The sequence below is a fragment of the Ranitomeya imitator genome, chromosome 1 (assembly GCF_032444005.1).
Source record: "Ranitomeya imitator isolate aRanImi1 chromosome 1, aRanImi1.pri, whole genome shotgun sequence".
Taxonomy (NCBI): domain Eukaryota; kingdom Metazoa; phylum Chordata; class Amphibia; order Anura; family Dendrobatidae; genus Ranitomeya; species Ranitomeya imitator.
In genome coordinates, this window is record NC_091282.1 from 1,119,679,664 (window position 1) to 1,119,707,630 (window position 27,967).

General features: G+C 42.6%; 1 protein-coding gene across 2 annotated transcripts in view; it reads left to right on the top strand.

Moving 5' to 3' along the window:
- The window catches only part of SGCZ (sarcoglycan zeta), a 2,021,747-nt gene that overhangs the window by 465,110 nt on the left and 1,528,670 nt on the right, over window positions 1-27,967 (top strand). For both annotated transcript variants that reach the window (XM_069744428.1, XM_069744427.1), the window contains one exon: window positions 3,727-3,808. The gene's annotated coding sequence lies outside the window, so the exon portion shown is untranslated. The remainder of the gene's footprint in view (window positions 1-3,726; window positions 3,809-27,967) is intronic.

Here is a 27,967-nt window from a genome sequence, read left to right on the forward strand (position 1 = left end):
TGTTTTAGGGTTAGGGTTAGGGTTAGAGTTTGTGTTAGAGTTTGTGTTAGGGTTAGGGGTAGGGTTAGAGTTTGGGTTAGGGTTAGGGTTAGAGTTTGTGTTTTAGGGTTAGGGTTAGGGTTAGAGTTTGTGTTAGAGTTTGTGTTAGGGTTAGAGTTTGTGTTAGGGTTAGAGTTTGGGTTAGAGTTTGTTAGAGTTTGTGTTAGAGTTTGTGTTAGGGTTAGAGTTTGTGTTTTAGGGTTAGGGTTAGGGTTAGGATCCCTAGGGTTACTAGGGATCCTAACCCTAACCCTTACCCTAACCCTAGGTATCTCTGCTTATAGTGGGTTTTCTAGTTGATTTTGATGATTGGCAGCTGTCACACACTTCTCATCATGCGTTTAAAAAATGCAAACGCAGGAAAAAATGCTTGTAAATGCGTCAAAACGCCGCGTTTGCATTAAAACATGCAAAAACGCATGCGCCTAAAAACGCAGCGTTTAAACGCATTTAAACATGTTTTTGCACCAAATGCGTTTGCGTTTAAAACGCTGCAGATCAAAATGCAAGTGTGAAACCAGCCTAAGACAATAAACCGAAGAGCAGCCTCTCTTGTTTCAGTTGCCAACTATTCCCAATTATATCTAGGATTTTACCTTATTGGACACAGTGAAGACCTTCAGTTTTTTTCTCCCCGTACCCACTAGGCTCCTTTCAATGTAGTTCTCATCCAAATTTGGATACTATGAAATTAACGTGTAAAATGTTCTTTAGTATTATGGAGGCGCACAGATCCTAGACAATGACTCTGGGCCCCAAGACCATATAAAAACAATGTCATCAATAAAATTTGCCAGAGTACCAGGTTCACACAACTAGGACCCTTACTGTAAATAGTATGATGTTCCCATTTCCCTACATATAAGTTTGCATAACTTGGTGCGAACCTGGTACCCCTTGTCTAATTTTATCACTAATTTAAATGAAAATGAGTATTTTTTAAATTTTATGGGCACCACTAGTTCCGAATCTATAAGTTTTTATATTTAACTATTTTTATCGATAATGGGAAAATCCACACAAAGACTTTCCATAAACCCACTGATGCTAACAACTATATATCTCTTGACAACTGTCACCTCCCCAGCTGGTTAACAAATGTTCCAAGAAGTCAATTCATTCGGGCCCATAGGAACTGTTCAAATATACAGGATTTTAATCAGGAAGTGGGGATTCTAACCACTACATTCATTCAAAAGAGTTATTCTCAGGACCATCTTTCTAGGACAAAAGAACTAGTTGAAGGGCTGCCAAGAGCCCAATTACTACAAAATAAAGAAAATGGTAATCAAAAGATATCCGTGGTGGTCCCTATAATCACACAATACAACGCCAATACTTACCTGTTCAAAAGGATAGTAAAGAAACACTGGGACATCCTAAAAGACGATAAAATTATAGGAGAAAAAATATCGGAACATCCAGTGTTTGTATATAGAAAAGCTAATTGTTTGGCTAACAAAATAGCCCCCATGGTTCCGAATCCACAAGCCCTTACCATGCATCTCCCCTACAGCACACATCCAGGATTTTATCCATGTCTCAAGTGTAAACCTTGTAAGCGACTAAATTATAAGAAACAACTGTCGCTTGCAAAAGGGCCGAATGAATGGATCATTAAAGATCATACATCATGTGACACTAAAGTAGTTATTTACTCCCTAAAGTGCCCATGTAATAAATTATATATAGGGAGAACAAAGATGCCATTATACATAAGAATAAATGAACACTTGAGAAATATAAAAAAGAAATTCCAGGGCCATCCATTATCAAAGCACTTTCTGAATCAACATGGAAGTGTCATAAAATGCACCATCATTACGGGCCTAAAAATAGTGAACAAAAGCTGGCGGAAAGGAGACTACATTAAACAAATGTCAAGAGAAGAGAGCAGGATGATTTTTGAATTGGATACTCTTATGCCGAAAGGTCTGAACAGCGAGATTGAACTGTTCGCCTTTACCACATGAAGGGGTTAAGCGACTGCGGCTGTGAATAAAAGGGCATATACTCTTCCATGGACCATCCCTGAGGATGGAATATGTTTATTCCGAAATGCGTCAGTTTTTTGGTCCATCGCGCTATCCATAGCCAGTCACGTGTGTTAACACGTGACTGTGACATCACGCTAGGTCCTGCATTGCTAGGAGACCGAGCGGCTAATACTCACGGTGCGCAGCCACCCCATGCTATCGACTGCAAGCAATGGGTGTGTTGGAGCACTGCTACCGGCCGGGGCAGCGCTCACCACCCACAGGAGTTGTGCGATAAACTTACCTGGACATCAGGATATATTATAAGGACTTTTTAATCACAGCTACAAAAGAGCGGAGAAACAAATCGGATCATAGGAGGTAACTTCTTCTCTGGTAATACCTCAAAAACTCGAGCTAAAAATACATTTGTTTTTTATGTGTTTTTATGTGTTTCTATATATAGATTTTATATACTTTTCTGGGAGGATCTGTGCGCCTCCATAATACTAAAGAACATGTTACACGTTAATTTCATAGTATCCAAATTTGGATGAGAACTACATTGAAAGGAGCCTAGTGGGTACGGGGAGAAAAAAACTGAAGGTCTTCACTGTGTCCAATAAGGTAAAATCCTAGATATAATTGGGACTAGTTGGCAACTGAAACAAGAGAGGCTGCTCTTCGGTTTATTGTCTTATATAAACAAAAGGGGATTATTCCTAGCGCAGATATACCATTATCTATATTATTTTCAGTATATGACACAGAAAAGTGGTACTGTGACAATATCTGCTGCAAGGAAGCAGTTTAGCAAGCGCCACTGATATTCCAAATACGAAACTATGTACTGTATATTATTTACATGTATTCTTACTATTTATTTAACCCCATCAAGACCTTGGGATTTTCAATTTTTGCATTTTCATGTTTTGTTCCCCTTCTTCCCAGTGCCATAACTTTTTTATTTTTAATAATAAATGTGGCCATGTGAGGGCTTATCTTTTGTGAGACGAGTTGTACTTTTGAATGACACCATTGATTTTACCATATATTCCCTTTATGGACTGTGTCCCGTGTGTTTATAGCTTTCCACAGGCAGGTATAAAACAGTCAGGTCTGATTCCTGCTCTGTTCCTGCCTATTTTGACGTCTGCTGACACAGTGTGGTGACCTACAAGAGATAGGGTTCATCCTGATTGGGCATAGCTTGTTACGGTGGGATGGTTTTTACTCTTTTTGTGATCAAAATAGTGTCAACTAAGGTCTCTATGTTATTCATATGTACTATTACTATTTATTTACTTACTGCAGGGTATTTGCTTATATCCTCGGTTTAATAATACACATGTGTAGATGGTTTCTGGTGGATGCTATCAATATTAAATGAATTTATCTTACACTTATTAACATGAGACCACAGTTATTTCCTTTCCTTCATAAGGCAGTGAAGCCGGGATTATAGGCTTTAATTTAGATCAAGATTTGTTTTGCATTGCTAGGCACTACTGATTGGCATCATGATCACTCCCAGTAGTCCTTTCTTTATTGATTTCTAGAAAAAAGTTTATCCAAACTAAAAAGGCATATTGTATCTTAATGCATATAACAGAATCACACCACGTAACAGTGTGTAAAGTAGAATAAAAATTGTATTAAACTCTAAATCTACATTGTTGATAAATTATATTATCTATGTTTGTTGTTACAGGCTGTTACCATGCATTCAGTGACACAGTGACTCAGAATCTTTGGACGGGCGATCCTGGTGATGAAACTATACATCGATGGTGGTTTGTATTTTAAATTTAATTCTTAACAATGACTTGTATAAATGAAAATGGCATCTGTATAGGATAAAATTAAAATGCGGTGACATTCCATATTAACTTCTTATACCACTGTATGCTTCGAGTCTACTTTTAACTAGAAAATGTATCCTTTGATCATCTATCGTGGATTGCTACTTTGAACTGCAGATGGTCTCTGTGTGGATTAGTCACATTAATTAGGGTTAATTTAAACATGGTCCTCCCACTGTTTCTACATAAAAATCTTTTGGACACCACTTTAATATATAATCTTATTTTTTCAAATCTGCGGCAATCCATAGTCATATGAACGTCAGCACAGATTTCCCACTGAAAACAATGGAGAGCCTTTAGAGGACAATTTCATCACATGTGTGATGATGGGAACAGATCACATCATCTCTCTCCCTGCACAGTGACATCTGCACAGGTCTTAAAGTAGGCCTAGAACACTAAGTGAACTTATCCAGTCTAATGCTGTCTAAGTCGTTACTGCGTTACTGCAAAGTATATCTCTAAATGCTGTTAACAGAAGCAGAAACAAGATAGATGTCCCTATAACCAGGTACTGAAAGTAGAATAAAATACGTTATCGTCAATAAATAAAAACATTTTAGGAAAAAGGAATATGTTGCGTCAACCCATTAACAATATATGGCACACATGGTGCGTCAAAGGTCATCTCCTTGACTCTGATGAGGGCTAGCAAGTCAAGCCCGCATCTTTGCCTGCAGATAATGAGTAATGCTGGGACAGTATCTTTTTAGGCACATGACAGCAGATTATATCAGCTATCATGTGCACTTAACCTCCCTGGGTAGAATCACGATCCACCTATGGTTGTTAACATTTTAACTGCAGCTGTTAATCTCTGACTGCAGCATTTAATATGCGAACTCCAGAAGTGCGTCACAAACCCTGCCTATCAGTGCCTTGTAACGTGATCGTGGGGCGCAGATGCGTTGGCATGACAATCAGAGCCTGCAGAAGACCATCGTGCTTGTCATTGCAGATCTGCTATGATCGTGTCCTGTGGCCGGCGATCATAGCAGATGATCATTTCTGCTACACATAGTAGGGCTTCAAATCTCCTAAAATGACTATTGTAGCAAGTGAAAAGTAAAAAAAAAGTTTTAAAATTATTAAAAAAATGTAAAAGTTAAAATCATCCTCACTTTGCTCAATTCAATATAAAGCAATAATAAAAAATACACATATTTGGTATTGCTGTGTTCAGAAATGCCCGTTGAACCGAAATATAAAAATTATTAATCTGACTGGTAAACAGCATAATGAGTAAAAAATAATAATACCAGAATTACCTTTTTTTGCTTTCCACAACATTGCAATAAAATGCAATAACAGGCGATCTACCCCAAAATGGTATTGGTAAAAACATCAGCTCAAAATGCAAAAAATAAAGCCCTCACACAGCCCCAGATCCCAAAAATGGAGAAGTTATGGGTTTCATAAAATGGCTCCTTTTTTATTTGAACAAATTTAGAATTTCTTTTTTCACCACTTAAATAAAAAAGAATCTATACATGTTTAGTATCTGCGAACTGGTAAAGACCTGGATAATTATAATGGCAGGTCCGTTTTAGCACTTAGTGAACATGGCAAAAATATATACAGGTGCTTCTCACAAAATTAGAATATCATCAAAAAGTTAATTTATTTCAGTTCTTCAATACAAAAAGGGAAACTCATAAATTATATAGAGTCATTACAGAGTGATCTATTTCAAGTGTTTATTTCTGGCAATGTTGATGATTGTGGCTTACAGCCAATGAAAACCCTAAAGTCATTATCTCAGTAATTTAGAACACTTTATGACACCAGCTAGAAAAAATTATTTTAACATCCGAAATGTTGGCCTACTTAAATGTATGTTCAGTACATTGCACTCAATACTTGGTCGGGGCTCCTTTTGCATCAATTACTGCATCACTACGGCATGGCATGGAGGTGATCAGCCTGTGGCACTACTGAAGTGTTATGAAATTAAATATACCCCCAGGCTCATAATGCAAAGTGTCCAAATACCATGTCCTGGACACTATAAATCCTACTCCAAAAGATACTATTATTCAAGGAGAACAAAAGGAGCATTCAAAAAGACAAACGTAAAAAAGTACAAAATTTATTGAAACATATAACAGACAACATATACAAACACATATATGAAATTAAGGACACTAAAACAACCCCAAGCACCCGCATTGGTCATCAGAGCTATATAAAGTGTATATGGTATAGGCACAAAGGTAACGCAAGTGGCACAGAATGGATGACCATATCCCTATCCAGCCCCATGAACCCCAGCTAAAATCCCCCTGGGTCCAAAGTATAGACCTAGATGGGGCTAGCAGAAAGTACTGCAAAACTGACAGTCCATAGGACCGGACACACTCCAGGAGACTGATATCACTACCGGTCAAATAAAGGCATATAGCGTCACAGGCACAGTGAGACCAGTATCCAAAAGGTACTTCTTACCCGGGTGCAGGGATCGAAAAGAGAAGGGCGACACCCCCGACGCGCGTTTCGCTCCAGCGTTGTTTGCTTTATCAAGGGGAAGTGTCACAAACTCCACCGAAGGAGCCTTATATCCCCCACTTCCGGTCGCGTGAAACTCACGTGACCCGGAAGTAAGTACGGCTGCTAGTTAGCGGCGCGTGCGTCCATGGCACCCGGCGCCGCAACCACCCCGCCCAGTCAGGCTCCCGAGCCAAGTGAGTGGGAGCATGGAAACACCATGGTAACCAGTCACAGACCCGGGAAGCCGAACGGCCGGACAGAGGAGGGGCGGAGCCAAGAGCAAACGGGCGCACGCGCACTGCAACCGGAACAATAACAAGGCATGTAACCACTAAGGAGAACAATATATGCAACAAACACAGAATTAATCACAATCCGTAATGAAATAATCATGAAGTATATACAATTGGCATATAAACCATTATAGCAATAATTCATATACAGGCATACATTGAATCCATCCAGTATTGTGACATGCCAGTCAGAGTCCAAAGGTATTTTCAAGGGATACCAGGAACGTCATGGAAAATATTCAAAGAGTAGCAGGAACATCAACGAAAAAACTATAAAGAACACAAAAAGACAAATGTTAAAACCAAAATCAAAAAGGTGAAGCAGACACCTAAATAACGGAGGGGAGCCCAAGGATCTTAAAAAGAGCTACAGGAACGGAGCAAAATTGAGAGATTCGTTAAGGCCACCAGGTCTAACGGTGCCCAGGGTCACAATCCACTTAAGTTCACGTTGGGCAAGGAGTTGCTTGATATTACCCCCTCGTATACCTGTGTGGACAACATCAATTCCCCTTACCAAGAACTGGCTAGGGTCACAGTTGTGGTACTTTTTAAAATGCCTCGCTATAGTTTTTAATTGAGAGACATCCTCTATCGTCCTGGCTGCGCCAATGTCCCGCACATGCTCCCTCACCCTTACTCTTAATTCACGTGATGTTAAGCCTACATAGATGAGACGGCAGCTGCAGGTAGCATAATAGATCACATTTTTGGCACCGCAGGAGATGTAATGTCTTATATCAAAGTTTCTTTTACCGTCTGCCGAGGAGAATGAGGAGCTGCGCAGGACATTGGCGCAGGCAACACAGTGTCCACACGTGTAGCAGCCCACGGTGCGATGGACCGAGCCAAAAAGGGGCATCTTAGGTGCCACATAGTGACTCCTAACTAGGAGATGTTATGAAGTGATGAAGTGTTATGAAAACCCAGGTTGCTTTGATAGCAGCCTTCAGCTCATCTGCATTGTTTGGTCTGGGGTCTCTCATCTTCCTCTTGACAATAACTCATAGATTCTCTATGGGGTTAAAGTCAGGTGAGTTTGCTGGCCAATCAAGCACAGTGATACTGTTGTTTTTAAACCAGATATTGGTACTTTTGGCAGTGTGGACAGGTACCAAGTCCTGTTGGAGAATGAAATTTCCATCTCCAAAAAGCTTGGCCACAGAATCATGAAGTACCCTAAAATTTCCTGGTAGACGGCTGCACTGACTTTAGTCTTGATATAACATAGTGGAACTACACCAGCAGATGACATGGCTCCCCAAACCATCACTGATTGTGGACACTTCACACTAGACGTCAAGCAGCTTGGATTGTGTGCCTCTCCACTCTTCCTCCAGACTCTGGGATCTTGATTTCCAAATGAAATGTAAAATTTACCTTCATCTGAAACAAAACCTTGGACTACTGAGCAACACTCCAGTTTTTCTCCTTGGCCCAGGTAAGATGCTTCTGGCGTTGTCTTTTGCTCATGAGTGGCTTGACACAAGGAATGCGACACTTGAAGCCCATGTCCTGAATGTGTCTATGTGTGGTGGCTCTTGAAGTAATGACTCCTTGTGAATCGCCTCAAAATTTTTGAATGACCTTTTCTTAACAATCCTTTCAAGACTGCAGTTATCCTGGCTGTTTGTGCACTTTTTTCTACCACACTTTTCCGTCAACTCAACTTTAATATGCTGAGATACAGCACTCTGTGAACAGCCAGCTTCTTTAGCAATGACCTTTTGTGGCTTACCCTCTTTGTAGAGTGTGAAAATGACTGCCTTCTAGACCTCTGTCAAGTCAGCAGTCTTCCTCATCAGTGCCGGCTCCAGGTTTTCGAGGGCCCCGGGCGAAAGAGTCTCAGTGGGCCCCCCTTCCCCTTTAACACATACCCCGATTTATGATGCACAGATACGGCAGAGAAATGTATAGTACAATGCCAGATTTCACTTCTTACATGAGTGACAGCTATTGTAAATTCTGCAGTGTATATATACAGGAGGAAAGGTTCTGTGCAGTGTATATATACAGGAGAGGTGCTGTGCAGTGTATATATACAGGAGGAAAGGTGCTGTGCAGTGTATATATACAGGAGAGGTGCTTTTCTGTTTTGAGTTTTTCTATGAAACAAAGACTTTTCTACATAAACAACTTTGGTTTTGCAGCCCCAACAGATCTGTGCTACAAAGTAACAGGCGGCTCGGGCATTAATGAGGGACCTGATGCTGAATCCTTTCCACAAACCCTAATGACCCAATTAGTGCCCTGTCATTAGAAGCTCATTAAACGCCTCCCTGTCCTGAGCAGTCATGTACAGTATGGGGGGATCCTGCAGCCCACCCCCTGACTGCTCCATACCATACACTGCCCTCTGTCGCTCTCACTATTATCCTGTGCATTTCTCCATCATCGTTACCCCATGTTACACTTGTCACCCCCCACTACAGAGTAGCAAGGCAGCCAATGTCACCCCCTCCCGGACCCTAATGGCAGTAGGAAATGTCTGCTCCTCTATTGGGTTGGAACCTGATTTAATCAAGGAATAATGTGGATTTGTTGCCGGTGGCTGCAGGGAAAGGGTTAAGTGATGCCATGTCCTTGGTGGGAGCAGTGGCAGCTGCTGGGACCTGGACAGAGACAACCAATGTTGCTGTGACTGCACAGTGTGATGTGGAGGAGAGAAGCTGAGACTCCGGAGCAGAAATCACCCACATGCCAGCACTGGGCAGAGTCCCTCCAGTCACCAGCCTGGGGCCACGGGGCCCCAACATACAGCCCACAGCTCAGTTTTATCCATGGCAGCAGCTCCCCTTCCTCCTGGCATCTGGTTAACCCCATTTATGCGGGTCGGATTGTTATCTTTAAGGTTCAGCAATAACCTTCATACAGATGGGAAGGGGTTAAGCTTCTTCCTACCCCACTGGTGCAGGTTTGGTGCAGCATGCATGTATTCTGGGTGAGCTGGGCGGCTACAGGCTGCACCCCACCAGCTGCTCCTCCAGACATCACCCACATTTTTAGGCAGCGGAGACAGACAGCAGCAGACTGAGCCACAAGTCCAACTGCAACCACTGCTGGATACCATAACACTCACTCAGTCACTGGTAGGACGGAGCTCCTCCGGAATCTGCCTGATAAACTTCAGCACTGTCTGCAGCCACCCAGGGGGGAGAGCAGAGAACTGCTCTCTCCGCCCACAATGTCACACTGGCTGCCTTCTGTTAACCCCTATGTGTGCCTGCCTGGCTGCACTGACTGAGTGAGAAGATGCTTGTGTCAGAGCTGGCACATAGGGGTTAAGAGAACGCAGCCAGCAGTGACTTTGTGGGGGGAGAGAGCATGTTATCTCCTGCTCTGCTCTCCCAGCTGTATCTATGACAGCATGAGTGGGCCCCCCCCTCTCCCCAGGGCCCCGGCATTTGCCCGCTGTGCCGGGTGCTGACGCCGGCCCTGTTCCTCATGATTGTAGAGCCTACTGAAACAGACTAAGACATCTTTATAAGCTCTTAGGAATCCTTTGCAGGTGTTTTTTGTTAATTATTCTAATTTACTGAGATAATGACTCTTGGGGTTTCGTTTGCTGTAAGCCATAATCATCAACATTAACAGAAATGAACACTTGAAATAGAAAAATATTTAGAATTGAGAGTCCTCAGTGGTTGATACCTTTTCCTGTATCACTTGAAATAGATCACTCTGTTTGTAATTACTCTATATAATATATGAGATTCAATTTGTATTGAAGAACTGAAATAAATTAACATTTTGATGATATTCTAATTTTGTGAGAAGTATGTATATATATATATATATACTTTTTTTTTTGCAATTTCGCTGCACTTGGATTTTTTTTTTCAGTTTTCCAGTACACTGTATGGTAAAACCAATGATGTCATTCAAAGTACAACTGGTCCTGAAAAAACAGTCCCTCACACAACCATATTGACAGAAAAATAAAAAAGTTATGGCTCTGTTAATAAGAAGCAGCAAAAAATGAAAACGAAAAAATGAAAAATCCCAAGGTGGTGAAGGGTTAAAGAGCGGTATGTCAAGGTAGAGTATTTTGTGTAAGTCATGATTGAGGGTAAATTGTAATTCAGATGTTACAAAGTTAAGTGTACCATCAAATGAAGTGTTGTAGGAAAATGGCACTGGTGTAGATATGTTGATCTCCAAAGTGGCGCATGTAGGCTGGGGCTACGTTCGATCCCATTGTACTGCCACTGTTCTGAATGTAGCAGCCATCCCCAAATGAAAGTACTTCTCCTGCAATACTATGCTTAAGATATGAAGGCGGAAAATGGTAGAGTTTGTGTTCATGTTGGATTTGGATAAAAGGTCAGAGATAACCTTAAGGCCCTTGTCATGGGTAATGGATGTGTATAGATTGTTGACGTCAAGCGTTACTAGTAGATTTTCAGGGGGGGACTGAGTTTAGATGACTGTTAACCAGGAGAAAGTGGCCTGTATCCAGCAAATTTTTTGGTGGGGGGTGAGAATTTTCTCCAAATAGACCAATAAAGGGGATACAATTGAATTAGTAGATGATACAAAAAGGTGTCCATGGGGATTTGTCAGAGATTTTTGTATTTTTGGTAGGATGTTGAACACGGGTGTGAGTTGGTAAGGAATGAAACTGTTTTTTAATCACTGATGTTATTACTGAAGAAGATGGATAATGTCTTCTGTTTTTTATCACTGATTGTGGTCGTGGGGCCCCTGGCGCCTCCTTTGTGTGCTGGTTTAGTGATAATATTTTTTGTTTTTATGGGACTGTGTGGCCTGTTTCTCAGTCATGGAAAGGTTCTCATGTATGGGGTAGACATAAAGGCTTTGCTGATGAAGGTGACAGCGCACTGGCAGGGTGGGTACACTGTTCTATGCTCCCATTGTTGAGCCTGTGATTTGGTTACGTGGCACCAGGGGGTCACCATGTCAGCTAGGGGTCTGTTCTCCTGTGAAAGCCAGCTTGTATGAAAATCAGCTTGTGGTTGGCACTCATAAAATAATTTGTTTTTTGCTATATAAGCTGTTTACAGATTATTGCGAGTTCAAGTCCCCTGAGGGGACAAACAATCACTAAGAAAAATAAAATAAAATGCTTTAAAAAGTATTAAAAACAATATAAAAATTCAAATCACCCCTCCTATTACTACATTACAAATTAAGAAATAAAATCAATTTAAAAAAAATCACAAATTTGGTGTTTTGCATTGTTGGTAAAAGACCTGTCTATCAAAATATAAAATAAATTAATTTTAATGCTTAACGGCATAATAAGAAAATAAACCAAAATGTCCTGATTCCTTATTGAGAAATATACATTGTGTATTATGACTGTGAAGGCTGGATGACTGAAGCAAAATAAACTGCTGTCATCATCAAAGTTCATTGATGTCATTGTGTATTCTGTTTTAGTCCTTTTCTTTATACAGTCAGCTGTTTTCTCATGTTTCTTTAACATCTTGTCCCCTGCTATTAGTTCTGAAATGCCACAGGTGAGCAGAAGTGTATCTGTGACATTTAGGCTGTATGCCACACCATAAGGAGCCTAATCTGAAACTTGCATTTTACATCCCTGAAAGTCCTCCTTGGGATTTAGACATATTCTGGCATTGCTCGCAACATATTTTCAGTTTAGGTAAAACAATGTGTGTTACATTTTTAAATCTAGAAATACATGTCCAGCGAATGTGCAGCTGCAGAAGGATTAAATGTTTTCTGTAGTTAATTCCAGCTAAACTGCAGAATAATATACTAAAAAAACTAGATCCAGAATCTCATAGGCACTATCACTGACAGGACCAGTGAGCAAAACTCAATAAAAATCCAGTGGTGCTTTATTTTGGACAACTCGCTGAACCCTATTGATGTCAAAATGGGCAGCTGCATCATCAGATGGATTATGTCTGTATTTAGGATCAGCAAAAATGTATCATACCTCAACTCATAAATCCAAATTCATAACGACTGGTGTTGTACATGCATTTTTTATGAATGTCAGCACCTAAGAATTGTCTAATTCAGAAGCATGACACTTAATAAATTAGGCTTATCTTACAAATGCCTTCTATAAAAACTGTACTCTGGTCACGGACTGAAGTACAATTCAGGAGTAAGTTACGCCACAACATAACATTACATGATTTTGCTGGGTTGGCGTAGCTATGCTCCGTCTTGCCGATGTTTTGCCCATATTGGTGTAGCGGGCTGATACTGGCATGAATAGATGAGGAGTCACAATATTGAAAAGTGACATCTGAAAAGGGATTTTATAGATGAAAAGTCACAATATATTTGTACAACTTCCAAGTTGCACAAAAATATTGCAAACTATTAGCTGTTTTTCCCCAGAATTCTGTCAAACGTGAATGTTTTAGTTTTATATTACTTTTCTTAAGATATAAATTTCTATCTTGAGGGTAGCTGCCTTATAGTTAAATGTTGAGTCTATAAAGAAATGTGCCACTTTATTTTGATATTAAGTCAAGCAAAAGACCTCCTAAAAAGAAAAAGACCTCCATTGGCAGACCACAGACTCAGGGTTCCTGCCTCTTGTTAATTCAAAGTAGGATACTGGTTGGAGCGTTGTCTGTCCTTTGAGGTTTTCTATGCCTGCTTGGCTCTCTCCACAGTGAGAAACATTACCCCTGTCAAATGTTTTTCACCCAAACAACCAATGTCCTACTGTGCAGTGATGAGGGACAAGAACCCTCAAACAGCTATCTGCAAATGAAAGTCTTTTTAGTTGAAGAAGACTCTGGTTTGTCTAAATATTCTGTCATATACCAAGGCTCATAAATAAAAAGTATTACTAAGATTGTGGCTGCTTCCAATAGGTGATACTAGAAAGGTTTCCTTCTCCTGGATAAAGGCTCTAGTAGGCAGACCATTTTTTATGGGAGAAATCCTTCCCGCTCTACCTTTTCTGGAGTGATACTATTATGTTCCCTAGTATGTGCGGATATCTATAGTCAACATTTTAGCACAAATATTAAATGCATTTATTTTATACATATTCATATGGGATCACAGTCACTTGCTTTTTTTTCACAAGGCAGCGGCGGAGATTATAGACATGTTTAGGTCCGGATTTGTTTTGTACTAGAAGGCTTTACTCACGGTCTCTCCCAACTGTCCTCTCATTATTCATTTTTAGCAAGAGAGCTCAGTTTAACCCCTGCAATTTTCTAGTTTTGTGCATTCATTTTTTGCTTCCTCTCTTCTTAGAGCCATAACTTTATTTTTCTGCCAATATAGCCATATGAAGGCTTTTTTTTGTTTGATGAGTTGTACTTTTGAATAACTGATTTTACTATATAGTGTACTGGGAAACAGGGAAAAAAATCTAAGTTCAGTAAAATTGTAAAAAAAAAGTGCAATTCCCCAATTGTTTCTTTTTTTTTCTTTATCATGTTCACTTAATGCTAAAATTGACCTGTCAATATGATTTCCAGGGTCAATACGAGTATGCAGATACCATATATGTTAAGGTTATTTTTTATTTAAGTAGTTAAAAAAATCAGATTTTCTGAGACCTGTAGCTTCTCCATTTTTCGAGATCTGGAGCTGTGTGAGGGTTTATTTTTTGTGCATTGAGGTGACTTTTTTATATTATTTTGGGTAGATACAATATTTTTATCAATTGTAATTGCTTTTTATTGCAATGTTGCAGCGCCAAAATAATGTAATTACACCATTCACCGAACAGATTAATTTACTTTATATTTTGATATATTGGACATTTCTGATCGCATTGATATCTACTGCTAATTTGAATAACATGGCTCTAAATAAAATAAAGGATTTTAGAAATCTCAAAGTCAACATTTAGTTCGTACGTAACTCTTTTTATTTTGTAAAGAAAAAAATTGCAAAGCTTAGTTGCCACTCACAGCCATATAAAATTGAAGTCATCTTGACAAATTCCATTTATAATCCAGTTGATGCCTTTGAAGAATTGGATTAACTTCTTTGCAAGAGAGGAGTTTCTTTCTTATAAGGATTCTATGGTTGGTTTGGTTTTCTTTTAAGGATTTATATTTTTTTATGTAAGTAAAAAATATATATATTATCTTAATTTGCAGTTATACTGATTATAATAGAATATTATTACTATTTATTTAGCACCATTAATTCCATGGTGCTGTACATGAGAAAGGGGTTACGTAAAGAGTTATAGATATCATTTACAGTAAATAAATTTACATTGACAGACTGGTACAGAGGGGAGAGGACCCTGTCCTTGCGGACTTACATTCTATGGGATACGGGGAAGAGACAAAAGGTCGGGGGTGTGGCAGCTCTTGTGGTGGTGATGTATATTAAAGTTATAGCATTGCTAATCCCTACAGAAATGCAATGATCACTTAAACATTTTCTCACATATAACCCATGTATGAAAAATAAAACAAAATGGTTGTTACTGCTAAGGTCACAGATTGGCCCCTTGATTTAATACTAAAATTTAGAATGACTAAATCTGAAATAATTTACACTACACTACACAGAAAAGTAAAATAACTTATTTATTAAAATGAAATATTAAAATTAAAAATTCTTTAAAATTACCGTATTTTCCGCTTTGTAAGACGCACTTTATTTCCCCCAAATTTTGGGGGGAAATGTGGGTGCGTCTAACAAAGCGGATATACCGCTTACCATTACAGGCTGGGATGAGGGGGTGTCCGCCGCCGCTACTGCCCGCCGCCGCTGTCGTCCGCCGCTGCTGCCCCGGGTGATGCTGGAGGCTCCGGCAGCCATTTTCACGGAGTCAGTCATACAGGAACGCAAGGACGAACTGCCGGGGGGCTCTGGTCTTTCACAAAATGTCGCCAGAGCCCCCCGCAGCACCGGAGCCTCCAGCATCACCCGGGGCAGCAGCGGCGGACGACAGCGGCGGCGGGCAGTAGCGGCGGCGGACACCCCCTCATCCCAGCCCTGCAGCATCGGAGACATCCCTGCAGCACAGGAGCCCCCTGCAGACCCCTCATCCTAGCTTGCAGCACAGGAGCCCCCCTGCAGCACAGGAGCCCCCTGCAGACCCCCTCATCCCAGCCTGCAGCAATGCTCCACTCCTGCCTCCAGCAACGACACTGGGACCCTGATCCACCACAGCCACAACCCCTGGTAAGTAATAAGACGCATGGATTATAAGACACCCCACCAATTTATTAAAAAAAGTTTTTTCCTATTTTTCTCCTCAAAATTTGGGGTGCGTCTTATAATCCGGAGCGTCTTACAAAGCGAAAAATACGGTAAATTTTAAAAAATGCATATTATTCATATATATGAAAAAGATTCCAGGGAAGTAGTGAGCACAAATAAGTGGATAAAGGGGTGATGGATACATAATAATAATAATCGATCTAATCAGAGATGTTAATGGACACTATATAAGAAATGGCTAAATATGAAATTAGATATAAATAAGTAATGAATCATGTAATCATAAAATAACTATGAACAGATTAATTAATACATATAAGTAAAAGTGCTCATAGATTCATAAAAATAAAGGTGCAAATGCATAAATATATTGATTTTCTAATGCTAAATAGCACACACTAAGAGATAGAAATCTAATCCATAACATAGATGTTTCAGGTAAAGATCATATCATATTATATAGCTTTATAACAAATAAATAATTACCAAAATCGGTCACTAAATACCCATGCCCCAACGCACGTTTTGCACATTTGCTTGCTCAGTGGAGAATGTGATAAACATGAATAATAATGTAATTATAACCAAGATGCTAAATGTACAGCTATTTCAATCAACTGAGACTGGGTAAATGGGGGTGTTTACTGAAATCCTCTGTTCTCCATTCATTTTCACCAATCTGGTACCATGCTTAGCATGAAGACTGCAGCAACAAAATGTGCATTGAGGCACTGCAGTGCAGTGATACAGGCACAATCTATTCTGGGTTAATTTTTTGCATTTTATATAATTATGTTTAGCATTTAGAATCATATTCATGTTACATGGCACTTAGTACTTTATCTTCTTCTGATAGTCTGCACTTTTTGTCTTATACCCTGATTCTCATGACTCAATACAAGTAATGTATAGTACATGTTGCACTGACTTTTTTTTATCTATTATACCTCTTGGTGTGTTATAAGTATGCATGTACTTATATCACATTTTTCAATTAGATCATTGAGCATTTATTTCCCATTCCTGGAAATGATTTGCACCATATATAACATAATGTCCTATATTGCCTGTATCTATCATCTCTACCATGTCATCTCTTTGCCCTTTGCGTTCCAGTTTTCAAAATTCTATATCTTTTAAATTTTAATCATGTTGTTAATCTAATAAAAATGTATCTTCTAATTTAAGTGCTTTTGAACTCAATTCTTTATAGGTTTACAGAGTTTTATGGGTTGCAGTGCTTATGCAACTCCAACCCAATAGCAGCCCTCAGTACACAGGTGTCTGAAGCACAATCAGACATTCACTGCACACTGAGCATTCAACCCACTGCAATACAGCTATGTTACTAAACAGATCCATTACTAAATATTAGTCACAGAATCTGAAGCTCTAATGGAAACTTTATCAATTATCCTGCAGCTTTCTAGGAAGTAGATGTAAAGTCTAACAAGTGATATATATTTGAAAAACCTTTAAAGTAGAAATTAATTGTTCCTGCAAGACTTGTTTTTATTAAAGTGACTGTTAGGCATCAGGATTATCCAGCTGAGCTGGATAGAACCCAATCATTGCCTCGTGCTGTGGTCTCCTATTTTGGTCTGACTGCTGCAAGTGCTTCTCAGCACAGACATCATTCTCAGCGTCTTGCTCATGCTCATGGTATTCTTTTGGTTACTTTTGGCTTTCCAGTCAAGCCTATAGTAACCAGAGATATGCAGGTGCAGCCTGATGCTTGGGATTCTAAGCCCAAAATCTCAACTACTGAGCTTGTCTGTGATGTGGCGTCTGCTTATTGGTGGTCAGACGGTTGCTGCACCGGTGAGGTGGCAGTTCTGGATTGGCCAATAGGCAATGTCTCGTCCGACTGGGCGTAAGTGTTTGAGGAGGAGCATTGAGTATAAAAGACCTCCAGCGTGGCACGTAGGCACGCTAGTATCACTAATGTGTGGTGTATGTGAGTGGATACTCTACCACTGTGATTGCATGTTCGAGTGTGTCGATCTATACGCAGAGAGTAGTATGTGGGCAGATATGGTTAGGACTTGGTAATTACTCCTTGGCTTAGTATGTTTCCTTCATGTGTGTGGTTAGCACAGTTGAGTTACAGAGCAAGTCCACCCTCAAGCTAGACGTCTCTGAGAAAGCAGGATCTTGCACCTAGCACCACTTGAGTTTATTTCCATTACATTGCTTCTTCTTTCCATGCATGGTTAGCACAATTTACTTGCAGAGTAATCAGCATGCTAATTACTTCTCACAGTACCTCTTTGTGCAGTAACTGAGCTAGGTACTCTAAGTCCTGTTCACACTGTGTGGCATTTAACACCGTGCATTTTTGGCGATCAATCGCTGCTTAGTTACTTCATTGTTCTCTAGTTGAAGTTATACATCTCTGCACGGTGGACCCCGAGTTGCGATTGCACTTCTCTATGTATTTTATTCAGTGCAATCTGCCAACCCTAAAAGGGACTCTGCCAGCACAGAATAACAATCCAAGGACAGGTGCTTGATGCTTCATGGCAGGGCCAATCATTTATAAACATCTCCCCACCTGCTTAGTTTCCACCCATCTCTTCCCTTCCCTGGCTCTATGAAGCCAGTGCTGTCAATCTAATAGGAGAAGGGGATGGAGAAGGTGAGAAAACAAACAGGTGGGAAGGTGTATATAAATGATTGGGCCCCCTGTTAAGCATTGAGCAGCACCACTTAGTTTGAAGAGTCATCCTGTGCTGACATAATGTTAGGACTGGCGGAACGCACCAAGAGAGATAATATAGATGCGTTCGCAGTCCGGGGTCCACCGTGCAGGTGAAACCTGCTGCTAGGAAATGACAGACTATATGGCGGTATCCAAAAGTATACACGCGTGGGTTAAACCTCACCCAGCGTGAAGAAAGCGATCCTGTTGCGTCACAGGACCGCGGTACCGCACATAGAGCGCGAGCAAGTGGTCAGCGAACTTAACCCCAACAGGGATTGTAGTCCGATTAGACCCTTGCTGGCACTACACCGCTACTGGGTGTGTAAGGAAATATATAATTATAGCACCGAAGTGCGAACTGTGCCGTGCTGGCAGGTACCACTAAGCACCCAGACGTGGGTCAGGAAGCGCACACTGGCGCGTGGCACCGCACTGGCGGTCACAGCAATAGACGCTGATACGTGTGTGACACGTTGAGTGATTAGTCGGGCGCTAGATAGCAGCCATACACCATACGCGAACAGTCATACAATAGGGTAGGGGTATTTAATGAACGACTTGCACTCACAACAAACACACGTATTCAATTGTACACTAGCGCATGGCCGTGCGGTCATGCGCAGTTTATATAGTTGCAGGACAGGAAGTGGCCACAGAAACTTTGCCCTTCCAAGACCTGCCAAGAGGACCAATAGAATGCGCTGCAGAGTCTGAGCACATGACCCTCGATCTCCAACGGGAGATCTTGCCCTGGGCATGCTCAGTGTGCGCAGACAAGGACTTAGTCCCAGAGAAGTCCACTTGCTGCTGACCAGCACTGACTTTAATGGCAGGAGCTGAAGAAGCAGCAGTAACCCTCTGAACAGAGTGAGACCGAGCAAGACGCTGGGACCGACGTCCCTGCTGAGCAGGCTCCACTGCGGCTGGATAGGAATGGGGGACCGCAGCGGAGATGGCTCGAGATTCCCCCTGTGCAGAAGCGGGAACTCGAGACCTAACATTACCCCCCCTCCTAGGGCCCCCCTCCTTGGGCCTCGCTACGCTCGAAGGCAGCAATGAGCTGTGGGGCCCGAATGTTTTCAGCAGGCTCCCATGACCTGTTCTCTGGACCATAACCCTTCCAATCCACCAGATAGAACTTTTTAACGCGTACCACCTTACACCCTAAAATAGCGTTCACCTCGTAATCGTCCGTAGACGAACCCGATGTCCCGGCAGATGACTCGGAAAACCGGGACATGTATACGGGTTTTAAGAGGGATACATGAAAGGTGTCGGTGATACCCAAGCGTGGAGGAAGAGCCAGGCGGTAGACCACAGGATTAACCTGTTCGAGAACCTTGAAGGGACCCAAGTAGCGAGGAGCAAACTTAGTGGACTCAACTCGCAGCCTGATGTTACGGGCGGAGAGCCACACCAAGTCGCCAGGAGCAAAGGTCAGAGCGGGGCGCCGATGAACATCGGCGGAGGACCTCATTCTCTCCTTGGAAGCCCGAATGGCATCCTGAGTGCGATCCCAAATGTCCCGTGCCTCCACAGCCCAGTCTGCCACCCTGGAATCGGCGGAAGACACGGGCATGGGCACAGGTACCCGCGGATGCTGACCATAGTTAAGGAGGAATGGAGTCTGTCCAGTGGAGTCAGCTACAGCATTGTTAAGAGCAAACTCCGCCCACGGTAGCAAAGATGCCCAGTCATCTTGCTTAGCAGAGACAAAATGTCGCAGATATGTGACCAAGGTCTGGTTGGCTCTCTCCACCAACCCATTCGTCTCGGGATGATATGCCGAAGAGAGATTCAACTCGATACTGAGAAGGCGACAAAGCTCTCTCCAGAACCGAGACGCAAACTGGGGACCCCGGTCACTGACAATTTTGTCTGGCATACCGTGAAGACGGAAGATGTGTTTAACAAACAATGCTGCCAAGGCCCGTGCAGAAGGTAGCCGAGGAAGCGGCACCAAATGCACCATTTTAGAAAAATGGTCGGTGATAACCCAAATGACAGTACAGCCACGTGACTTGGGCAAACCCACCACAAAGTCCATCCCGACCATCTCCCAGGGCCTGTCTGCCACAGGCAGAGGGTATAACAACCCAGCTGGCCGTTGACGGAGAGACTTATTTTTGGCACAAGAGACACATGCCCGAACGTAGTCTCCTACGTCACGAACCATATGTGGCCACCAATACATTCTCGCCAACAACTCAGATGTCCTCTTTGCCCCAAAGTGTCCACCCACTCTGGACGAATGAGCCCACGAGAGAACCTCCGGATGCAAATTGATGGGAACAAAAGTCTTGCCCGGAGGCACAGACTCAAGCGAAACCGGAGCTACGGTTCTCAGACTCTCTGAAGGGACAATGAGCCGAGGCTCGTCCTCCTCCTCCACAGTTGACACCAGGGAGCGAGAGAGAGCGTCAGCACGAATGTTCTTCTCCCCGGCGAGATAATGTAGAGTGAAGTGGAACCGGGAGAAAAACAAGGACCATCTGGCCTGACGAGAATTCAGCCGCTGGGCTGTCTGTAAATAGACCAAATTCTTGTGGTCCATGAAGACTTGGAATGGGAACTCAGCACCCTCCAAGAGATGTCTCCATTCCGAAAAGGCCAACTTCATTGCCAGCAGCTCCCTATCCCCGATGGAGTAATTTCTCTCCGCTGGTGAGAAGGTCTTTGAGAAGAAGAAGCATGGGTGCTTTCGACCTTGAGCATCCTTTTGATAGAGGACTGCTCCTGCACCAACGGATGAGGCATCCACCTCCATTAGGAATGGCTTATCCACATCGGGACGATGTAAGATGGGAGCGCTAGCAAAGTGGGACTTAATAGAAGTGAAGGCCTTGGAGACCTCTTCGGACCACAATTTAGGATTCGCTCCCTTCTTGGTGAGGGATACCAAGGGAGCTACCAGGGTTGAGAAGTGGGGGATGAACTGACGATAGTAATTTATGAACCCCGTAAAGCACTGCACCGCTTTCAGAGAATGGGGTTCCTGCCAGTCCATCACTGCCTGTAGTTTGGCAGGATCCATAGCCAATCCCTGGGCCGAGATGATGTAGCCCAGGAAAGGTAAAGACTCCTGCTCAAACATACACTTCTCCAACTTGGCATAGAGGGAGTTTGCCCGTAGGAGGTCGAAGACTTTGCAAACATCTCTCCGGTGGGAGTCAATATCTGGAGAGTAGATGAGAATATCATCCAGATATACTACGACCGAGGTGGAAAGCATATCCCGGAAGATATCGTTCACAAAGTCTTGGAAAATGGCTGGGGCATTACAGAGCCCGAAGGGCATCACCAGATATTCATAGTGCCCATCCCTGGTGTTAAAGGCCGTCTTCCATTCGTCCCCCTCACGGATGCGAATCAGGTTGTAAGCACCCCGCAGATCTAATTTAGTAAATACCCTTGCTCCCCGAAGTCTATCGAATAACTCAGATATCAAGGGCAAAGGATACTTATTCTTAACGGTGATGGCGTTAAGACCCCTGTAGTCTATGCATGGGCGCAATTCCCCATTCTTCTTCTGCACGAAGAAGAACCCTGCCCCAGCAGGTGACACTGACTTCCTAATGAATCCTCTTGCCAGATTTTCCTGGATGTACTGTGACATTGCCTCCATCTCCGGGAGAGATAGCGGATAAACTCGACCCCGGGGAGGCTCAGCACCAGGCAAGAGATCAATAGGACAGTCATAGGGGCGATGAGGCGGAAGGACCTCCGCCGCCTTTTTGGAGAACACGTCTGCATAAGACCAATACTGCTTGGGGAGAGAGGATAGATCTGCGGGTACCTCAGTAGTAGCAACCTGAACGCACTCCCTCTGACACCTACCCCCACAAGATTCACCCCAACCCAGAATTCTGCCTGAGGACCACTCGATATGAGGAGAGTGGTACCGTAGCCAAGGTATTCCCAACAGGACCTCATCAATTCCTTCCAGAATGACGAGCAGAGAAATTATCTCCTGATGAGATGGCGACATGGACAGAGTAAAAGGGATGGTCTGGTGTGTTATCTGTGAGGGCAATATCGACCCATTCACCACTCGCACCGTTACTGGTTGAGCAAGCATTACCAGGGGTATTGCGTGACGTTGGGCGAAGGCAGAAGACATAAAATTGCCCTCCACCCCAGAATCCACGCAGAGCTCTACCGAGTGGGAGAATGAGCCAATAGTAATTGTCCCCTTAAAGGACAACTTAGAGGCAAACGTCGCCGTGTCTAGTGTACCTCCACCTACTACCACTAGACGCTGACGTTTCCTCGACCGCTGAGGACATCTGGTGGCTAGATGTCCTGACTGCTGGCAAACATGACTGACCCTGAGTGCACAAGCGGTCCGGGACTTAGATCCTGCTTGTGACACTTCCCTGGCCTCATGTGGCTCAGGAACCAGGACCGGAGATTCCAGAGGTTTGGCGAAAGTAGGAGCCAGCCGAAACCTCTGCCTACACTGGGCTCGCTCTAACCTCCGCTCGTTAAAACGGAGGTCAATTCGAGTGGAGACAGTTATTAACTCCTCCAGTGAGGCAGGAATCTCCCTAGTGGCCAGAGCGTCCTTTACGTGGTCAGCCAAGCCCCTCCAAAATATGGGGATAAGAGCTTTATCCGACCAATCCAGCTCAGATGCTAAGGTGCGGAATTGGACGGCAAAATGACTGACCAATGACTCACCCTGAGTTAATGCCAGCAATTGGAGCGCAGTATCATGGGTGACTTGAGGTCCTAAAAAGACCTGTTTCAGAGCGCTCAGAAACAGCGGAGCACTCTGCACCACATGATCGCCACGCTCCCACAGCGGCGTAGCCCATTCCAACGCCCTGTCCGACAATAGAGACAGAATAAATCCCACCTTAGCCCGCTCTGTGGGAAAACGTGCAGCCAAGAGCTCAAGGTGAATAGAGCACTGACTCACAAATCCCCTACAAAACTTGCTATCACCAGAAAATTTTTCTGGCAGCGGGAGGCGAGATAATGTCGGAACAGGGGTGGCAATGGACATAGTAGCTGCAGCCACGCTGGCAGCCTGTACAGCTACTGCAGTAACATCCACAGCTGAAGTCGCGCTCTCGAGAGCCGCCAACCTACCCTCCAGCTGCTGGATATACCGCAGAGATTGCTGTTTGTCTGTCATCACTAGCCAGACCCTGGCGCTAGTGTAATGTTAGGACTGGCGGAACGCACCAAGAGAGATAATATAGATGCGTTCGCAGTCCGGGGTCCACCGTGCAGGTGAAACCTGCTGCTAGGAAATGACAGACTATATGGCGGTATCCAAAAGTATACACGCGTGGGTTAAACCTCACCCAGCGTGAAGAAAGCGATCCTGTTGCGTCACAGGACCGCGGTACCGCACATAGAGCGCGAGCAAGTGGTCAGCGAACTTAACCCCAACAGGGATTGTAGTCCGATTAGACCCTTGCTGGCACTACACCGCTACTGGGTGTGTAAGGAAATATATAATTATAGCACCGAAGTGCGAACTGTGCCGTGCTGGCAGGTACCACTAAGCACCCAGACGTGGGTCAGGAAGCGCACACTGGCGCGTGGCACCGCACTGGCGGTCACAGCAATAGACGCTGATACGTGTGTGACACGTTGAGTGATTAGTCGGGCGCTAGATAGCAGCCATACACCATACGCGAACAGTCATACAATAGGGTAGGGGTATTTAATGAACGACTTGCACTCACAACAAACACACGTATTCAATTGTACACTAGCGCATGGCCGTGCGGTCATGCGCAGTTTATATAGTTGCAGGACAGGAAGTGGCCACAGAAACTTTGCCCTTCCAAGACCTGCCAAGAGGACCAATAGAATGCGCTGCAGAGTCTGAGCACATGATCCTCGATCTCCAACGGGAGATCTTGCCCTGGGCATGCTCAGTGTGCGCAGACAAGGACTTAGTCCCAGAGAAGTCCACTTGCTGCTGACCAGCACTGACTTTAATGGCAGGAGCTGAAGAAGCAGCAGTAACCCTCTGAACAGAGTGAGACCGAGCAAGACGCTGGGACCGACGTCCCTGCTGAGCAGGCTCCACTGCGGCTGGATAGGAATGGGGGACCGCAGCGGAGACGGCTCGAGATTCCCCCTGTGCAGAAGCGGGAACTCGAGACCTAACACATAATCTCTTTTTTAGCCCCATAACGACCGATGGTATGCTTTTAACGGCGTCAGTTAAAGGTGGCTTTTTAACAGCGCTGAGGAATAAGTGTATAGCGCCCCCCCAGCATCAGAATTTCTTCGAGGACTCGGTTGGGAATATGGTTAGGGTTGGAATTAGGGTTAGGGGTGTGTTATTTTTGTGGTTAGGGTTGGGATTAGGGTTAGAGGAGTGTTGGGGTTAGCGATAGAGTGAGAATTGGGGGGATTCCACGGTTTCGGTAGATCAGAGGGTCTCCAAATGCGACATGGCGCTGCCATTGATTCCAGGCAATTTCTGTGTTCAAAAAGTCAAATAGTGCTGTCTCCCTTTGAGCCCTGCCATGTGCCGAAATAGTGGCTTTCCCCCACATAAAGGGTATTGGCGTACTCAAGAGAAATTGCACAACAAATTTTATGGTCCATTTTCTCCTGATACACTTGTGAAAATAAAAAAAATTGGTTCCAAAGTAAATTTTTTCATTAAAAAAATTTAAATTTTTTGCCTCCGCATTACTTTAGTTTTCGTGAAACACCTGAAGGGTTAATAAACTTTTTGAATGTTGTTTTTTGTACCTTGACGGGGTGCACTTTTTAGAATGGTGTCACTTTTGGGTAATTTCTGTTATATTTACCATCCAAACTCACTTCAAATGTGAGGTCTTCACAAAAAAATGGTTTTGTCAATTTTGTTGGAAAAATGAAAAATTACTTGTCAAATTTTAACTCTTAGAACACCCTAACAAAAAAAATAATGTTTTCAAAATTGTGCTGATGTAAAGCTGACATGTGGGAAATGTTATTTGTTAACTATTTTGTGTGACACTACTCTCTGATTTAAGGGTGCAAAAATTAAAAGTTTGAATTTTCAAGATTTTTGCCAAATTTCCGTTTTTTTCATAAATAATCTCAAATTATATTGTAGAAATTTTACCACTAACATGAAGTTCAATATGTCATGAAAAGACTCAGAATAAGTGGCATATGTTGAAGCATTCCAGAGTTATAACTTCATAAAGTGACAGTAGTCAGAATTGTAAAAAATTGGCTTGGTCATTAAGTACTAGTGATGAGTAGTGTTGAGCATTCCGATACCGCAAGTATCGGGTATCGGCCGATATTTGCGGTATCGGAATTCCGATACCGAGTTCCGATATTTTTGTGATATCGGGAATCGGTATCGGGATTAAGATTAATGTGTAAAATAAAGAATAAAAATAAAAAATATTGATATACTTACCCTCTGACGCGCCCTGGTCGTCACCGCTGCAACCGCCTTGCCTTCGTTCCGAAGAATGAGCCGTAAATGGCCTTCGATGACATAGCGGCTTGTGATTGGTCGCATGAGCGGTCACATGACCGCTCAGCGACCAATCACAAGCCGCGACGTCATCAAAGGCCCTTAACGCGCTCATTCTTCGGAACAAAAGCAAGGCGGTTGCAGTGGTGATGACCAGGGCGCGTCAGAGGGTAAGTATATCAATATTTTTTATTTTTATTCTTTATTTTACACATGAATATGGATCCCAGGGTCTGAAGGAGAGTTTCCTCTCCTTCAGACCCTGGGATCCATTACAGGATACCTTCCGATATTTGTGTCCCATTTGACTTGTATTGGTATCAGATATCGGTATCGGCGATATCCGATATTTTCGGATATCGGCCGATACCATCCGATACCGATACTTTCAAATATCGGACGGCATCGCTCAACACTAGTGATGAGCAAATAGCATTGTTGCTCGGGTGTCCCCGAGCATGCTAGGGTGATCTCCGAGTATTTGTTAGTGCTCGGAGATTTCGTTTTCGTTGCCTCAGCTACATGATTTACGGCTGCAGGACAGCCTGAATACATGTGGGGATTCCCTAACAAACAGGCATTCCTCACATGTATTCAACCTGTCTAGCAGCCATAAATCATGCAACTGAGGCGACGAAAACTAAATCTCCGAGCACTAACAAATACTTGGAGATCACCAGAGCATGCTCAGGGAGACCCGAGCAACAATGCCATTCGCTCATCATTATTAAGTACCAAATTGGCTGTGTCACTAAGGGGTTAAAGTTACATTTTAGAAGGCTGATGTTTGCATTCTAAGGATATAGGAAAAAAGCAGAGACCTCATGAATGAGAATAGCAAAAGAAAAGTAAGCTGCTAAATAGAGAGAACGGGGAAGAAGTTTACAAATAGTGGGAAAGGAGAAAGAAATGAGTGGAGAGTGAAAAAAATGAAGAAAAAAAAAGAGTTTGAGAACTAGTAATTTCTCCACTTGATTTTCTTTAAACATTGGTTTTATATATTTTCCTGGCTCTGGCAGCCTCATCTTTTAAATGATGGTGCTGGTTGAGTGAACTTGCAGTTCCAGATGAATGTTTATTGTCAGCCCAAGCAAAATTCTCAATGTAGCTCTTTTCAGGTTGATATTTTATCTTAAGGGAATTTCTGCACTCGTACTGTACAGAGAGCTAGGCTATAGTCCTCGAAGGTCTCTGGGGTGTCTAATTTATCAAGTTCTCTTATTACTATTAATGCCAATTTGATATTTGGCATTTTTTCTAACAACTTTCTTGCATATTCTGTTAGCTGCAAGCTCTGGAAACTGATTATTGCATTCACAGTTTTTAGGGTCATTCTTCTACAACGTCTTATTTCTGAGCAGAATTTCATAATCATAAAGCATGGATATTTATTATTTAGCTGACATTTCAAAGCAGTGAAATGGTAAATCCAAAAACTGTCAAGTCATCGTTTCCTATTTTCAAACCTGAATGGATATTGTCATGTGTGCACTCAGAAAGCTACTGTTAGCTGTTATAAAGACAGTTTCTCTCATGTTAATATGTTTCATTGGGATTTGATAAATCATTGAACAACATGCAGGATATTTTTTTTAACATATGGTCACGTTGTGCGTCTGAAAAGTAGTACATTCATTACTTATTTTCAAAAAGATGACTAATGTGTGTTATAAAATATTATAATATGTGAATGTAATGTACTATATACATTTTTATAAAATATTATATAAAGCAGACCCCTTTTAACCATACATTTTGTACAATCAATGGAAGTGGTTAAATAAGAAAAGACAGAACCCCAAGATAATGGACTATTGGTGGCCAGTTTCTACATAAAACCGCTGCTTTTGTATGTGATTTATTATTCACAGCAGGAGGACCCGGGTTGCCAACTTGACTTCCTATTTTTTCTGGACAGCTTATCAAAAAAAATCATGGTCAATAGTAAACCTTCGTCAATGCACAGATTGCAATGTTGAGACTGCTAGAAGCTCAGCTAT